General features: G+C 34.9%; 1 protein-coding gene across 2 annotated transcripts in view; it reads left to right on the top strand.

Annotated features, from left to right (window-relative positions):
• CENPW (centromere protein W) overlaps positions 1 to 14,261 on the top strand; it is a 215,124-nt gene that overhangs the window by 130,238 nt on the left and 70,625 nt on the right. For both annotated transcript variants that reach the window (XR_012517187.1, XR_012517188.1), the window contains exon 6: positions 4,395 to 4,465. The gene's annotated coding sequence lies outside the window, so the exon portion shown is untranslated. The remainder of the gene's footprint in view (positions 1 to 4,394; positions 4,466 to 14,261) is intronic.

Here is a 14,261-nt window from a genome sequence, read left to right as displayed (position 1 = left end):
ATTTTATTTGAATTCTAATTTTACCTGATTTTCTGATATCTTAATTTTCACTTATGTTATTTAACATATATTTCCTGTCTTTTATATCTTTCATATGTTCTATTATTTCATAAAGCTAATTACATTGTTATATTTAAAATTATCTGGTAAAATATTTTGGTAAAAATTTCTGGTAAAAGGCCAGGCACGGTGGCTCAAGCCTGTAATCCCAGTACTTTGGGAGGCCGAGGCAGGTGACTCACAAGGTCAAGAGATTGAGACCATCCTGTTCAACATGGTGAAACCCCGTCTCTACTAAAAATACAGAAAAGTAGCTGGGCATGGTGGCACATGCCTGTAATCCAAGCTACTCAGGAGGCTGAGGCAGGAGAATTGCCTGAACCCAGGTGGCGGAGGTTGCGGTGAACCAAGATTGCGCCATTGCACTCCAGCCTGGGTAATAAGAGTGAAACTCTATCTCAAAAAAAAAAAAAAAAAAAAAAAATTTCTGGTAAAAAATCAATTGCTTTGTGATAACACTTTTTTATTTCACTTGAGTTTTTTGTCATCCACTTACATTTTCTATTGTCTTCTTTTTCTTTTTTTTCTATAGATCCTGTGCTGGTTATTTATTATTATTATTATTATTATTATTTTTGCTTATTCCTCATATTTGAATGACACACTTTTAAAATTTTTAATTTTATTTATTTATTATTTTTGAGATGGAGTCTCACTGTGTTGCCCAGGCTGGAGTACAGTGGCCTAATCCTGGCCCTATACACTTTTTTTTTTTTTGAACCAATTATTTACAAGTTGTCACTGCACTTAAGAAAGGGACCAGTTTATGTTATGGGTTAGCAGGTATTTGATATATGTCACAGGGTTTTAGATATAAGCATTTGTTTTTATTTTCCTCTGTAAATATAGATCATCCTGATGCTCACAATGCAGTATCTGCTCACTAAAATCATTTTCATGTTTTCTGCTAAAGTTATTATACTCCTAGGTATACCCATCAAAAATATATGAATGTTTCTCTAAGACATACATAGATAAATATTCATAGCAACATTATTTGTAGTAATTTCCAAGTGGAAAATGATCCATGTGGTCATAAGCTGCAAATGAATAATTTGTAATATAGTTATATAATGATACACTTGATAGGAATGAAAAAATAAATTACAACTATATGCAACTAATTAATGATTTAGAAAACACAAGTGTGAATAAAAGAAGGCAGGCAAAAAAAATACATACTAGATATTTTATTTATGTAAGTTTCCAAAACAGACAAAACTAAACTATTGTTAGAAGTTGTATTAGTCCAGGACAGGCGCAGTGGCTCAAGCCTGTAATCCCAGCACTTACGGAGGCCGAGGCAGGTGGATCACGAGGTCAAGAGATTGAGACCATCCTGGTCAACATGGTGAAACCCCGTCTCTACTAAAAATACAAAAAATTAGCTGGGCATGGTGGCACGTGCCTTTAATCCCAGCTACTCAGGAGGCTGATGCAGGAGAATTGCCTGAACCCAGGAGGCGGAGGTTGCGGTGAGCCGAGATCGCACCATTGCACTCCAGCCTGGGTAACTAACGAAACTCCATCTCAAAAAAAAAAAAAGAAGTTGTATTAGTCCATTTTCATGCTACTTATAAAGACATACCCGAAACTGGGAACAAAAACAGGTTTAATTGGACTTACAGTTCCACATGGCTGAGAAGACCTCAGAATCATGGTGGGAGGCAAAAGGTACTTTTTACCTGGCAGCGACAAGAGAAAATGAGGAAGAAAAAGCGGAAACCCCTAATAAACCCATCAGCTCTCATGTGACTTATTCACCATCAAGAGAATAGCACTGGAAAGACTAGTCCTCATGATTCAATTACCTCCCCCTGGGTCCCTGCCACAACATGTGGGAATTCTCGGAGATACAATTCCAGTTGAGATTTGAGTGGGGACACAGCCAGTTCATATCATTCCACTCTGGCCCTTCCAAGTTTCCTGTTCTCACATTCCAAAACCAATCAAGCCTTCTCAACTGTACCCAAAGTCTTAACTCATTTTAGTATTATCCCAAAGTCCACAGTGCAAAGTCTCATCTGAGACAAGGCAAGTTCCTTCCACCTATGAGCCTGAAAAATTAAAAGCAAGCTAGTTACTTCTTAGATACAATGCGAGTACAGGTATTGATTAAATACAGCCATTTCAAATGGGAGAAAATGGCCAAAACAAAGGTGTTACAGGGCCCATACAAGTCTGAAATCCAGAGGGGCAGTCAAAGTTTAAAGCTCCAAAATGATCTCCTTTGACTCCAGGTCTCACATCCAGGTCATGCTGATCAAGAGGTGGGTTCCCATAGTCTTGGACAGCTCTGCCCCTGTTGCTTTGCAGGATATAGCCCCCCTCCTGGCTGCTTTCACAGTCTGTTCTTGTCTGTAGCTTTCCCAGGCACATGGTGCAAGATGTAGGTGGGTCTACCATTCTGGGGTCTGCAGGATGGTGGCCTTCTTTTCACAGCTCTACTCAGTAGTGCCCCAGTAGGGCCTCTGTGTGAGGGCACTGACCCCACATTTTCTTTCTGTACTGCCCTAGCAGAGGTTCTCCATAAGGGCCCCACCCTGCAACAAACTTTTGCCTGAGCATCGAGACATTTCCCTACATCTTCTGAAATCTAGGCAGAGCATTCTTGACTTCTGTGCACCCACAGGGTCAGCACCATGTGGAAGCTGCCAAGGTTTGGGGCTTTCACCCTCTGAAGCCACAGCCCAAGCTCTAGGTTGGTGCCTTTCAGCCAGGGCTGGAGTGGCTGGGACACAGGACACAAAGTTCCTAGCCTGTACATAGTGCAGGGACTCTGGGCCTGGCCCATGAATCCAGTTTTTCCTCCTCGACCTCTGAACCTGTGATAGGAGGGGCTGCCTAAAGTTCTCTGACATGACCTGGAAATAATGTCCCCATGGTCTTGAGATTAACATTAGTCTCCTTGCTACTTATGCATATTTCTGCAGCCAGCTTGAATTTCTCCCCAGAAAATGGTTTTTTTCTCTTCTATCACGTAATCAGGCTGCAAATTTCCCATTTTTACGCTCTGCTTCCCTTATAAAACTGAATTCCTTTAACAGAACCCAAGTTACCTCTTGAATGCTTTGCTGCTTAGAAATTTCTTCTGCCAGATACCCTAAATCATCTTTCTCAAGTTAAAATTCCACAGATCTCTAGGGCAAGGCAAAATGCCATTAGTCTCTTTGCTGAAATATAACAAGAGTCACTTTTACTTCAGTTCCCAACAAGTTCCTCATCTCCATATGAGACAATCTCAGCCTGGATCTTATTGTCCATATTGCTATTAGCATTTTGGGCAAAGAAATTCAACAAGTCTCTAGGGAGTTCCAGACTTTCCTGCATCTTCATGTCTTCTTCTGAGCCCTCCAAACTGTTCCAATCTCTGCCTGTTACCCAGTTTCAAAGTTCTTTCCATATTTTCAAGTATCTTTTCAGCAATGCCCCACTCTATTGGTACAAATTTACTGTATTAGTCCATTTTTATGCTGCTGATAAAGACATACCTGTAACTGGGAAGAAAAAGAGGTTTAATTGGACTTACATTTCCACATGGCTGGGGAGGCCTCACAACCATGGTGGGAAGTGAAAGGCATTTCTTACATGGTAGCGACAAGAGAAAATGAAAAAGCAGCAAAAAGGGAAACCCCTGGTAAACCCATCAGATCTCATGAGACTTATTAACTATCCTGAGACTAGCACAGGAAAGATCAACCACCATGATTCAATTACCTCCCCTTGAGTCCCTCCCATGGCATGTGGGGATTCTGGGAGATACAATTCAAGTTGAGATTTGGATGGGGCCACAGCCAAAACGTATCTGAAGTCAAAGCAGTAGTTACCATTGGTAAGGAGGTAATTAACTTTTGGGAAGGAGGAAGTAGGAAAGAAGGTCTAGTTACTCTCAGAAACTTGTAGCGTTTTCTGAGGGCACTGGTAGTATTTTTCTCTTTTAACCTGATTGGTGGTTATAGAGGTTGTCACTTCTAATAATTAATTCACCTATAATTTATGTCTTATGTAATTTTGTGTTTGTATTATGCTTTCAGTTACTTAAAAATGTTTTAAAATAAGTTGGTTTTAAAATAAATCGGCTACTGTAAAAAAGATAGCAAATTACAAATACATTATAAAAATATCTTGTTCCCAATAGTTTATAATATAAACAAGAACAGCAATAACAAAATTACTAATAAATGAGTTTAATTTTGAAAAAGTAGCCAAATATTTTAAACTAAAAAAAAAAAAAAAAACAGCCAAAATCAAAAACAGATAATTTTGGAGCCACATAGAGGAATGAAGCTGCTAACCCTAACTGTTTTCTGTCCCTTCTCACTACTCTATTTCAGAAACTTTACCTGCGTACCAACAAAATTTAGAGAATGCTTCCTAAATTCTTCAGGGCTGAAATGAAAACTGAGTGAGTATTCTCATTTATAGTTTCTCACTGAGGAGTAATGGGTTATACCAAACAATCAAAAACAAAACAAAAAAACAAATTTAAAAAATCAAGGTTGAGTGCCTATTATGTACAGACATAGGTCCAAGTACTTCAAATTATCTCATTTATTCCTTATAATAAATTTGTTACTCTGGTATTATTATTATTCCCTTTTTTACAGTTGAAAAAACTGAGGCTACAAGAATTTAAGTAAATTATCAAAAGCCATACAGCCAGTAAATGGCAAAAGTTTGATTTGAACTCAGTCAATTTGATACAGGTTGAGTACCCTCTAACCTAAATGCTTCAGACTGTAAGTGCTTTGGATTTTGGATATTTTCATATTCTAGAATATTTTCATATACATAATAAAATATCTTGGGGATGGAGCCAAATCTAAATGTGAAATTCATTTATGTTTCATATACCTTATACACATAGCTAGAAAGTACTTTTAAAAGTTTTAAATAATTTTGTGGATGAAACAAAATTTTGACTGTGTTTTTGCTGTGACCTGTCCTATGAGGTCAGGTTTAAAACTTTTTATTTGTGGTGTCTGTCATGTTGGTGCACAAGAAATTTCATATTTGAAGCATTTCAGATTTTAGATTTTCAGTTTAAGGAAGCTCAAGCTGCGCTAGAGCCCAGTATTGAAATCAGAACATTCTATATTGATGTGACCAACAGCATTGACCACGGGATAAATGTAAATGTTCTAGAGTTATGTATGTGTCACTTAACAGTGAGGATACATTCTGAGAAATGTGTTGTTAGGTGATGTCATCATTGTGCTAACATCCTAGAGTGTACTTACACAAACCTGGAGGGTATAGGCTATTACACATCTAGGGTATCTGGTATAGCCTATTGCTCCTGAGCTACAAACCTGTATAGCATGTTACTGTACTTAATAATTATAACACAAAGGTAAGCATTTGTATATAGAAACAGAAAATGTACAATAAAAATACAATTTTGTAATCTTCTGGTACCACTGTCATACATATGTACCATGGTTGATCAAAGTGCATTATACCGTGCTATATATGGTGAATGGAATTTTCCGGTTAGAATTGAATACACTTCTAGATACAAGTGGTGTCAGGAACAAGGCCTTAAAAAGAACCTCAGAAGTGAGAAAGATGCCAGGAACTGTTAACAGTTCCTGCAAAACTTCTGAGTTCTTCCCTTTTCGACATCCCCAGGCTATAAAATAAATGAACAGAACATGAAAATCTGGGCCCTTAAATTTTAGCTTTATTAAAGAAAGCAAACTGTTTTCAGATAAAGGGAAATAATGAAGTCATTCACTGTGTTAGAAAAATAGAAGATCAGGACAGAACTATGCAAGATTCAGCAGGAAATAAATAGCATAGCGACTCTATAAACATACCATTGTTAGCACATTGCATGCAAACAGCAATTAAAAACCTCGGTCCAGATAGGTATATACCCAATATAAATGAATGTTTATATCCACCAAGAAACAGATATGGGAATGTGTATAGCAGCTTATTGTTTATGCATGTTTAAATATCTATTTTATATTTCAGTAAGTTTCAGTAAGTTCTCCAAAAAAAAACAAAGTGCTTTTAACAGTTGTTCTTTAAAAGAACTACTAAATAATGCAAAGACATTTTTATTATAATTAAATGTACGATGTTTTAGAAAAAGTTAAAGTTGTATGCAATCAAACATAATAACAAATAAATGAATAAAACTATTTATAATGTAAGGAAACTTGGAAAAGTATAACTATATCAAAAGCTTCACTATGTATGCCCCAGAATTGAACTGATATAAGAAATATCATCTTTTTCTCCTCCCACCCCATCCCCCAGAAATAATATCTTTTACAGGAAAGAAATATTTATATAACATTTCTTTTAGAAATTTCCTCAATATTTCTTTTAGAAATTTCCTCATATTTAATTTAGGTGTCTCCTATTTCCATAAAATAAAACTAAATTTAATTCTTCTTAATTAAATAATACACATAATGTTCCATTTTTAACATCCATTTATTCATCCTCCATCCATATTTCTATATATACATAAGATAGCTATTTCTAGATAAATTTTTTCAACTTGTTTTCATTATCTTTTTTAAAAATTTCTTTGAGTTTACAAATGCTGTTTCTATAAAGTGAAGTAATTTTTTTTCTTAAAAAAATCTTTAAAAACATCCAAACTTGAATTATTTGGTAACTTATGTGAACTAAATTGATGAACAATTTATTTTAGATCATGAATTCACAACTTTAAAATAAGAGCTTATTTTTCTGGTGTCAGGTATTTGAAACATGACTTTAGGGATCAATGTTTTATCATTAAACCTATTTTGTTTGGAATGTTTCTAAGTTATCTTTTCCCCTACCTTCTTAAATAATATATGAATCACAATTTAATAATTGATTGATTGATTATTCAGCCTTTATTGCAAACGCTAATAATTAGACAAAGCCATATTTTCTTCACAGATTATTGACATGTTTGTGCTCATAAAAAATGGCCTCTTTTCCATTTTATAAAACAACTTTGTGTGTTTTTAACATTTTCTCTTCTGATGAGACAGCTATTATTTCTTGCTTTTGACAGTGTATAAAACTTCAGCAGCACTTCTTTTTTAAAACATGAAATTAAATGTTTAAATGTTTATTCTTTTACTAATATGTTGTGAAGTTTGAAGCTGTATATTTTAGAGAATTCATTAAATAGAGCTCTGAATATACATAGACGAGAATTCAGCAAAAAGAAAATATTTCTTTTGAGAAATTAATATAGATGTTATGATGTCCATACAATGAGGTGTTTCTATTATTCTCACAGAAAATAAATAATAATAAGAAATATGGGTTCCAAAAAAAAATTGTCTCCTTTAAGTTAAAATGTTTAACATGCCATTTAACTAAAAATACGTTTATAAAAAGTCCTATATGAAAATTTGTATACTTTGTTAGTATACTTGATAATCATATGTTCAGTTATGTTAGTTTACTTGATTATGAACTTTCTTAATAGAATCTGTGATATGTGAGCAAACAGTGCTTGTCATATAATAGGTACTGAGCAAGGTGAAACAAAATTTTGACTAATAAAATGTACTGCTTTGCCATTTTATTCCAAATTCTATCACCGTATAGACACAGTTTAAAGCATGTAATACTATAGTTAAAAAGGCATTTGTAAATGCAATCAATTATTGCCAATAACTGTATCCACTGCTCAATTTAAATTATACTTTTTGATATGATATTGAATTTAAAAACTTCTTACATTTGTATTGTAAACATACACTCTGATTATTCATATTGTGGTTAGTTATACTGATGAGTTTCCTAAGCTATTTTTTCTTTCCTTGTTTAATAAAATGTTCAAGAACACTTATAGTAACAGTTAATTCATACTTAAATTAGATAGTGATTTCTAACTGAATAATTTTGTGACTTAGACTATTTAGAACTTGACCATACTAGTATTTTCAGGCTAAACTTGAAATAAAATTCCAGAAAACAGTTCAGCTTTTGGAGATATTCTAAGACATAATGATTTTTACCCCCATCAATTTTGATGATATGAATATAGCCAGATCATACAATTATCAACCGTGAGATAATGATAGTTTTGCTGGTGAATATCAACAATTAGAGAAATCAGTAAAAAAAAAATTGGTAGATCAATAAACAAGTTAAAAATTACTTACCATAAAATGAAAAAAAATTAATATTAAAGTTGAAATTTACCATGAAAATCTGTGGTCTAACCCTAGCTTGGATTCACATAGCAATATAGTTTATAATCTCCCCAGTGATATGGAAATCATTATCACCTAATACAGCTGATTCAGTTTTTATACAGCTAAACTTGATCTTAATTCTGTATACTGAGTCAAATTCTATTTCATGATAATGGTCCATCATTTTATTATACTTAAGTCCTCTTGGGACACACATAATGATTTAATTGCTCTTTAATTGTCTTTTAAATATTTAAAGACTGCTTTTGCATGACATCTGAGTCTTCTCCAGGTTAAACAGCAATAATTGCTCTACCTTTTCTTCAGAGAAAAAAATTTTTTTGCCTTTTTTTTTTTTTCCTCTGATTGTGTTCCAATTATCCATGTCTCTATTAGAAATGAAGAGAAAAACTAAAAACAGCAATAATATTGCTTATGAGTATGACCAGAGTAGAACACAGCAATATAGATCACATGTATTATAAGATTATATTAGAAACTTTTGAAAAACAAGCACTAGATTTTTCATTATTTCATGCTTTTTTGAGGCGAATCTTTATGTCTTTTTCACGTGAAGTGCTCCTGACATGTATATCTCATTAAGTGTAGCTTTTGTTTTGTTTCTTATTTTTAATCTAGCTATAACACAATATCGCTTTAATTTCACACAGATTTGGCTCAATTTTTTCAACTGTCTGCACTTACTTATTAGTGTACTTAGACCAAAGATCAAAACAAAACTGTTCTTAATTCTTACGACAAGCTGGATATATGTGATTCAATGTATTAATTCTCTTCCCACATTGAGGCAATGTCCACCTGCAAGTGTTACTTACGCTCTGTCTCTCTTCAATTTATTGATAAAAACATGGAAGAGAACGGGGTACAGGACAAAAGAGAAAACATAGGAATCCCATGATACCTCCTTTCAAGACAATATTAATCCATCATTCTTAAGCTTTTTTTTTTTTTTAAATTAAGCCCCATACAAATTGACCTATCTATATTGTCACTAGGTCCACATTCCTGTCTTATACCAGATACTATCAAGTGAAATACTTGGCAGAAACTCATTTACATGCTGTCTCTATTCTTCCTCTTATTTGCCATTTTTAGCAACTCTTTTAAAAAAGGAAAGAAATTGCATTGATTTTGTAAAGTTTATTTATAATGCTTTCAAGATATCATAACTTCCATGTATTTTTGCACCTGTCTTTTTTTTAACAATCAGTACAATACTTTTTCCTGAAATTAATTTAAATTGAATGGGTCGATAGTTTCTGTTTTATTCTTTTTCTGTGGAAGATCAGAAGCATATTTGCCTAATTTGGTAATTTATCCCATTCTATATTAATCAGAGTTTATAAAAATTTATGTAAGTATGTTCTGCAACTACACCTACAAATTCTCTTAGTAATTTGAAATGTAGCTCTTTGGTCCCAAAACTTGAGTTAATTTATTAGGTGTTCTGACCATTCCTTTGACTGTATTGGATTTTCTTTTACTCCTGCAAATCTTTGCTCCACTTTCCAGTTGTAAAATTTAACTGGCAAAAAGCACAAAAGAGTCATTTCTTATATTTTTCATTATCTTTTGCCATCACATCATATTTCTAAACAGAAGGGCTACTTTTTTTTCTTCAAGTGGTTCTAATATAGCTTTGTAACATTCCTCAGTATTCCCACTCATATGTAATTTCATTCTTGGAGCTAATATCTTAACATTATAAATAAAATTTTTTTCTCTTATAATTATTAAAGTACACAATTATTGAATATTTTTATATTCAAATTACTGTGTTCATAAGACTAAATATAAATTATATATAATTACATATATACATTATTCTTAAGTATTTCACAACGTATACAGGACAATTGAAAAATTTTACCAATAATGTAAGGATGTTTCAACTTTAGTAAGCGTTTATACTAAAACCCTTAATGAAACATTAAAGGAGAAAAATCATGATTCCTTTAATAGATGCAAAATTTTAAAAATAAAGTTCTATGTTTGCTTAGATTAGGAAAAAAACTTTAAATTAGGAATAGATCAAAACTTTATTAATCTGGTCAAGATTTATTAAAATCTAGGAGAAATCATTATATTTAATGATGAAACATTAGAAACATTTTCAAGAACAAGAGTTCCAGGCAAAAATAAAAGTGAGATTCTTGTTGTTATTTTTTTCTGTAAACATTTCATTGTAGGTCCTAGCTAAAATAATAAGAAAAACAAAGCAAATCAGAAGACATGGGAAAATACCAAGAAAAAACTACTATTTGATGATAATGATATGATGATAATTACATAGAAGATACAAGAGAACTTAAACAAATGCAGAGAACTAATAAGGGAGTAAAGCAAGATTTCTATTTGTAAGACCAACATTAAAAAAATCATGAGGACTCGTAAACACTAGTAATGACTAATTGGAAAATGTTACAGGCAAATACAGTATTAACAGTAACAACAAAACCTCTAAGATACTTTATAGAAAAATTGTAAAATATTATTGAGAACGTTAGAGAAGACCTCAGCTACTGGAGAGCTATATTATTTTCACAAATGGGAATACTTAATATTCTAAAGATGTTAGTTTTCTCTATAATAATTATAAATTTAATGTAATTTTATTTAGATCCCAAAAGGAGTTTTTCTTTTCTTTTTCTTTTTTTTTTTTTTGAATGGGGGGAGGAGTGATAAGCTAATCTTAAAGTGTATAGAGTTAAGAATGAAAAATAGCTAAAGCAATTTTGAAAAAAAGGATTAGCTCAGGATACATTGTGATAAAATATCAAGAGTTTTATGAAGGGATTCTTTAAAAAATAATATAAACCTAAAATATTAAAACTTTTGACCAATACAAGAATAATGCCTTTATAATATACTATATTCTTAAGTACAAAAGCAGACACTTGAAAAGTATCTTGAATTCTATTTTAAAATATTTTAAAATGTATTTGATGAAAAATATAATAAACACACTTAAAAGAAAAGCCACAAACTACAGAAATATATTTATAATACATATAACCAAACAAGAATTATTACAAAGGATACACAAGGAAATTCTTACTGAATTGTCCCTTTGGAAAATGGGCAATAGTAGGGGGCGGGGCCAAAATGGTCAACTAGAAGCAGTGATAGGAGGCTCCCATTGAAAAGAATCATCACAGCATAGGAATCCTGCACTGGCAACCGACGTATCCAGATCCTGTCGTCAGAACTGACTAGGTAGCTGATGTGACCCACAGAGAGGAAGGAAGAGCAGCACAGTGCTGCAGCCCACCTGAGAGCCACACAGGGCAGGGGAGCACCCATCCCAGCCCCCAGCCAAAGGAGGCAGTGAGTAAACATGCTACCCAGCCTGGGAAACTATGCTTTTTCCATCGAACTGTACAAGCAATGGATTAAAAGATCTCACATGTGAGCCCAGGCCACGGGGGCCTAGAGTCCCAGCCATGGAACTGTGCAGATTCTCAGCAGCCACTCGGGTAGAATCTGCTTAAGCCTGCTGAGTCTGGGGGTTAGTTGGGGAAGGACACCAGCACCACAGCTGCAGCTGCCTGCTATCTAAGCCATTTGAGCTCCTTGGAGAAGGGGCAGCAGCCAAAGCTGTGACTCTTAGCTGCATAAGATCCCAGGGTAGCGGAAAGGTGGTAGCCATCTCTATAGCTCCAGGCCATGCTTTTCCCCCGCTGGAGCCAGGGAGGCTAGACAACTTGGTCCCAAGAGGTATCCCCCAAAGCCCAAAACAATGCCTGTGGCAGACTGTGACCAGAGTGCCTCTTCAGGCCCCACCCTGACCCATCCCTTCTCACTGGGCAGGACATCCCTGTAGGAACTTCAGCAACTCCAGTCAGGGACTCAGGGATGTAACTGTGATCTCCCTGGGCCTGAGCCTCTAGAGGGAAGTGTGGCCATAGTCTCCAGAGACCAGCAGACTTAGTCTTTCCTTCTGCTAGTTCTGAGGAATCTGGGCAGCCCAGATGAGTGGGTTCCCCCCAGTGAAGCACACCCCCTCCACCAAGGAATAGTCAAAGTGCTTCAATAAATGAGTCCTGCTCCCATGCCACCCAAGTGGATGAGACCCTACAACAGGGGTTGTCAGACACCCTATATAGGAGCATTTCTATTGGCATCAGACCAGTGTTCAGAGATCCCAGAAGAAGCAGGCACTCATCTTTGCTGTTCTCCAGTCACCTCGAATGACATATCCACATGTGGGAGCAAATCAGATGAATAGGACCTGAAACAAACCCCTAGCAAACTGCAGTAGTGCCACAGAAGAGAGACCTGACTGTTGAGAGAAAAACAGAAAGCAACAACAACAACATCAACAAAAAGAAGTCCCCACAAAAGCCCCATCCGAGTGTGGGCATCCTGAAAGATTGAAACTAGACAAACTCATGAATATTGAAAAGAGTCAATTAAAAAAAACACTGAAAACTCAAAAGGACAGAATGTGTCTATTCCAAATTATTACAACACCTCTACAGCAAGGGCATGGAACTTGAGGGAGGATGAGATGGGTGGAGGATGAGATGGACAAAATAGAAGTAGGCTTCAGAAGGTGGGTAATAACAAACTCCACTGAGCTAAAGGAGCATATTCTAACCCAATTTAAAGAAGCTAAGAACCTTGATTAATGGTTACAGGAGCTGCTTACTGGAATAACCAATTTAGAGAGGAAGACGAAATGACCTGATGGAGCTGAAAAACACAGCAAGAAAACATCATGAAGCATACACAAGTATCTATAGCCAGATTGACCAAGTGGAAGAAAGGATATCAGAGTTTTATACCATCTTGCTGAAATAAAGCATGTAGACAAGATTAGAGAAAAGAGAATGCAAATGAACAAATGAAACCTCAGAAAAATATGGGACTTTGTAAAAAGACCAAATCATGATTGATTGGAGTACCTGAATGAGATAAGAAGAATGAAGCCAAGTTGAAAAACACACTTCAGGATATTAGTCAGGAGAACTTCTCCAAGTGAGCAAGACAGGCCAACATTCAAATTCAGGAAATACAGAGAACACCACTAATGCTCTGTGAGGAGATCAACCCCAAGACACATAATCATTAGATTCTTTAAGGTCAAATTGAAGGAAAAAATGTTAAGGGCAGCCAGAGAAAAAGGCCAGGTTGCCAACAAAGGGAAGCACATCAGACTAACAGAAGACCTCTCAGCAGAAACCTACAAGCCAGAAGAGCATGGAGGCCAATATTCAACATTATTAAAGAAAAAATTTCCAACCCATAATTTTATATCCAGCCAAACTAAGCTTCATAAGCAAAGGAAAAATAAAATCCTTTTCGGACAAGCAAATGCTGAGGGATTTAATTACCACCAGGGCTGTTTTGCAAGAGATCTTGAAGGAATATGGATATTAAATATGGAATAACAAAAATGGGAAGAAAAATCCTTACCAGCCACAGCAAAACACACCAAAATATGAAGACCAAAGACACTATGAAGAAACTGCATCAACTAGTATGCAAAGTAACCAGGTAACATCATAAGGACAGGACCAAATTCAAACACAACAATATTAAACTTAAATGTCAATGGTCTAAATGTCCCTATTAAAAGACACAGACTGGCAAATTGGTTAAAGAGTCAAGATGCATTGGTGTGCTGTATTCAGGAGACTCATCTCACTTGCAAAGACACATATTATCTCAAAATAAAGGAATGGAGGAAAATTTACCAAGCAAATGAAAAGCAGAAAAAAGCAGGGATTGCACTCCTAATTTCTGATAAAACAGACTTTAAATCAACAAACATAAATATAGAAAGAAGAACATTACATAATTGTAAAGGGATTGATTCAACCACAAGAGCTAATTATTCTATATATATATATATGCACCCAACACAGGAGCATGCTATTCATAAAACAAGTTCTTAGAGACCTACAAAGAGACTTAGACTCCCACACAATAGCAGTGGGAAACTTCCACACCCCCCTGTCAATATTAGATAGATCAATGAGACAGAAATTTAACAAGGATATTCAGGACTTGAAC

Source organism: Saimiri boliviensis, chromosome 4 (assembly GCF_048565385.1).
Source record: "Saimiri boliviensis isolate mSaiBol1 chromosome 4, mSaiBol1.pri, whole genome shotgun sequence".
Taxonomy (NCBI): domain Eukaryota; kingdom Metazoa; phylum Chordata; class Mammalia; order Primates; family Cebidae; genus Saimiri; species Saimiri boliviensis.
This window is presented reverse-complemented; position numbering and strand designations above follow the sequence as displayed.